This window comes from Wasmannia auropunctata, unplaced genomic scaffold (genome assembly GCF_000956235.1).
Source record: "Wasmannia auropunctata unplaced genomic scaffold, wasmannia.A_1.0 LD336116.1, whole genome shotgun sequence".
NCBI lineage: Eukaryota > Metazoa > Arthropoda > Insecta > Hymenoptera > Formicidae > Wasmannia > Wasmannia auropunctata.
Genome location: NW_012026774.1, coordinates 4,565,233 through 4,569,167, shown reverse-complemented (window position 1 = coordinate 4,569,167; position 3,935 = coordinate 4,565,233).

Sequence of the window (3,935 nt, the reverse complement as noted above, 5' to 3'; positions counted from 1 at the left end):
AAAAATTGACCGCAATATGGACGTGCAGTGTCGCAACGTCGCCGGAGGTATGTGTGTAGTGCACCATCTAATTCAAGGTATCCTAAACCGTAATTCCGACGCCGCAGCGGCGCCGCACGGTTAAAAAACGGATGTGTGCACCGGGCCTAAATGTGAGTCAATGAACAAGGGCACCACGCAATCGCACGCGCAATGTATCCTGTCTGAGCGCGCGAATTTCAGACACCGTAATAGGATAACTTTAGTCGGTTATAATTTGAAATGTATTATAGCCTCGACATTTTCATATAAGAGTTTTCGTCTTAAAATGTTCTCTAGAATCTGCCAATGAAAGGACATACGACCTTTCTGGGACACCCTGTATACATTGATCCAAAAAATTCAAGAATCACCTATTCTATCCTCTCAAAATAGGCAAATTTCAAGATAGAGTAACTTCGTTAAAAATGATCGTAACGAGATTTTTATAAAAGCATTTTACAGCTTGAAATCTCCACTTTTTAAATTGGTATTTTAGAAAACGATTAACTGACTTTCTTCGGAGATGCATTGATACAAATACAGATGTGACAAATCGCAAAATTTTTTTCTAACTTTGCCAAGTTCCATGGTCCGAAATAAAAATTGCACACAAACGCGATGTACAGTTTTAAAAAAAAAGAATCTTTCTCTTTAATTTGCTTTTTTGTTGAGCGTCGTACAATTTTTTTTCACCGAGTTATTCAACGTTGAAGCAAAAATAATCCTTTTTGCTTCAATGTTGAATAACTCGGTGAAAAAAAATCGTACGACGCTCAAAAAAAAGTAAATTAGAAAGATTCATTCTTTCAAAAACTGTACACGGCGTTAGTGTGCGATTTTTATTCCACAATGGAACTTTGCAAAGGAAAAATTTTACGATTTGTCACACCTCCATTTGTATCTATGCGGCTCCGAAGAAACTCAGTTAATCGTTTTCTAAAGTATCAATGTGGAAAGTAGAAACTTCAAGCTGTAAAATGCTTTTTTAAAAATCTCATTACGATCATTTTTGACGAAGTTGCTCTATCTTGAAATTTGCCTATTTTGAGAGGATAGAACAGAGTGATCTTTTATTTTTTTGGACCAGTGTACATAAATATTATTAAACACAACAATTTTCAAGATATTTGTATTATTTTGAAATTTAAAATAAAAATAATTCCTAAAAGTTGATGTGGCATATTTGGTTTCAAGCAATTATCAAAATTATGAAATATAAATTATGAAAATTATGAAAAATATTTTAGATAAACTTTTATGATGTTCAATGTACTTAATAACCGTATATTCAGATTTTCTCAATATGTAATGTTTTACAAATATCTCTATCTTCAATGATTCAATTTTAGTTTAAAATGTTTAAGGATAAAAATTAAAAAGATTGTTATTGCAAATTTAGGTTAAAGAATTACAAAATCGTACACGCGCGCGCACATTATATATAATGTTTAGAAAAAAATAAAGAATAATATGTCCATAAAAGGTTTTTATAAGGTATTTTATAAAAAAGATTCCATGAGATTGTAATGTAAACGTCATTGCATTATTGTGCAAAAAAAGAATTATGGAACACGTAAAAACATGTGCTTTTTCTTTGAATACAAAATAACATAATACAAGATTGTATTGAAGAAATAAATTATCAAGTAAATTCATACATTAACATTAAAGCTGTATAAAATTTCTTTTTTGGTATAACTCTGCAAATAAAAAATTTTAGTATTGCAAATTTAATAAATGAAAACTTATTTTACTGATCACAGAATAATTTAATAAAGAAAATCAACTTTTTAAAATTAAATTATATAATAAATATAGGTACTAATTACTTATGCATTTTTAACTCAAAATGATAAGTTAGAACAAAGTAATAAATAAATTGTTATACAATTTATAATATGTATTAAACAATATTCGCTTATAGCTTATAGAATTAGTTGTGCAATCTTATGTTACGAATTTAATGTAATTTTTAATAATTTAATTATTAAATATGTAAAACTATTAATGGATTGTCATCTTTTTATTATTATGAATGGATATAATTTTTATATATGACTGCGAAAGGATAAAGTGATATTATACACTACGCCACAAAATTAAAGCATCACCTGTTCTATCTAAAAGTAGGCAAACTTCAAGATAGAGCAACTTCATTAAAAATGATCGTAACAAGATTTTTTAAAAAAGCATTTTACAGCTTGAAATTTCCACTTTTCAAGTTGATATTTCAGAAAACGATTAACTGACTTATTTCGGAGTCGCATTGATACAAATGGAGATATGATAAATCGCAAAATTTTGTCCTAACTTTGCAAATTTCCACAGCCCGAAATAAAAATAGCACACGAACGCGGTGTACAGTTTTCGATCAAATGAATCTTTATCTTTAATTTGCTTTTTTGTTGAGCGTTGTACGATTTTTTTTCACCGATTATTCAACATTGAAGCAAAAATAGTCTTCTCTTGTATACTGAAAATACATAAACTTACTAATTTCAATGTCGAGGGGCAACCTGAAGATATTAATCAATTTCAATGAAATTTTATTCAGATCATATTGAAATCTGTAGCAAACTTTTTGAAGGTATTACTAATCAATTTTCAAAAATTTTTGTTGACAATTTCTGACATCTTTCTGACATTTGGAGTAAAAAAATGGTAAAAAAAAAACAAACTACTATGAGGTTCTCATTTTTGCTATGACATATCCGCACTCATATAAACATACACACGAGGTGTACATTTGACTGGACAACCTCCATGTGATACACCTTGGATAATACTAATTATCCAATAATGCCAACGATATTGTGACTGCATTCCATTTTAACGCTGTATGATCATCCTTGTTTGACATTTGATAAACATCAAGGATAAAGTGATTACGTGAACGTAAGCACTAAAAACGTGATTACGGAACAGCCTCTAAGTCTTATAACTCGAAAAGTACTTAATGAAAAATAACATCATTATAGTGTTTGAAAAGCTATCGACATTAGCTACAAAAATATGCAATGAAAAATAGAAGTTTTCATTTAAGATTTTTATGTTGACCTTAAGAGTATCCTAAACCCTAGATCAAACTCCAAAAATCCGCTGTTTTACCGACAATTTGTGAGTATGTATGCGTGCGATATTAATGTAGTAGTGTGTAGTGATGTGTCATGTTTATTACCACATCAATATATCTCACGCATACATATGTACGAATTTGTAGAATACAAATGTATTTTTATTTAGGCTTCTAAATTTGATTTTAACGACTCACCTATATTCATTTTTTTATTGTACATCTGGCTCTGCCTTCATTTCGAGCATATAACCTGCCTAACTTTTTCACGAAGTAAACGTTTTGGTAAATTGATAGCATTAGTCGCCATGTTGAGGTTAAAATAGATAACGAAATCTGTAATTTCGTAATTTTTTCCTGTTTTTGGTACAAAACACACCAGAGCCAGATGCATTAGCATGTGTATGTTTTAATCGTGGAAAAGGAAATTTTATTCTATGCGATTAATACGAAGTATTTTGTATCCAACAAAAATGGTATTTTTGTCGATAAAACAGACGGCTTTAGCATTCTCTTAACGATTATCCTTAATAATCGACGCTGAGAGATCGAAAACTAGAGAGTTCTAGTGTTCCGAAGGTTCTACGTTCTAAATTTGGAATCTTTGGAGCGCTAGAACTTTTTAGTTTTCGATTACTCAGCCTTAATTATTAAGGATAATCGTTAGAACTCTTCGGGGGCTACCAGAATTTTTAAGAAATTGTTGGATTTCTGAAAAAATTTTTCGATTGATATGGACTCAAAAATTTAACAAAAATTTTTTTGGAATTCCCGCAATTTCTTGAGAGTTCTGATAACCCTCCAAAGAGTTCAATCAATAACCGTTATGATCAAAATCGCT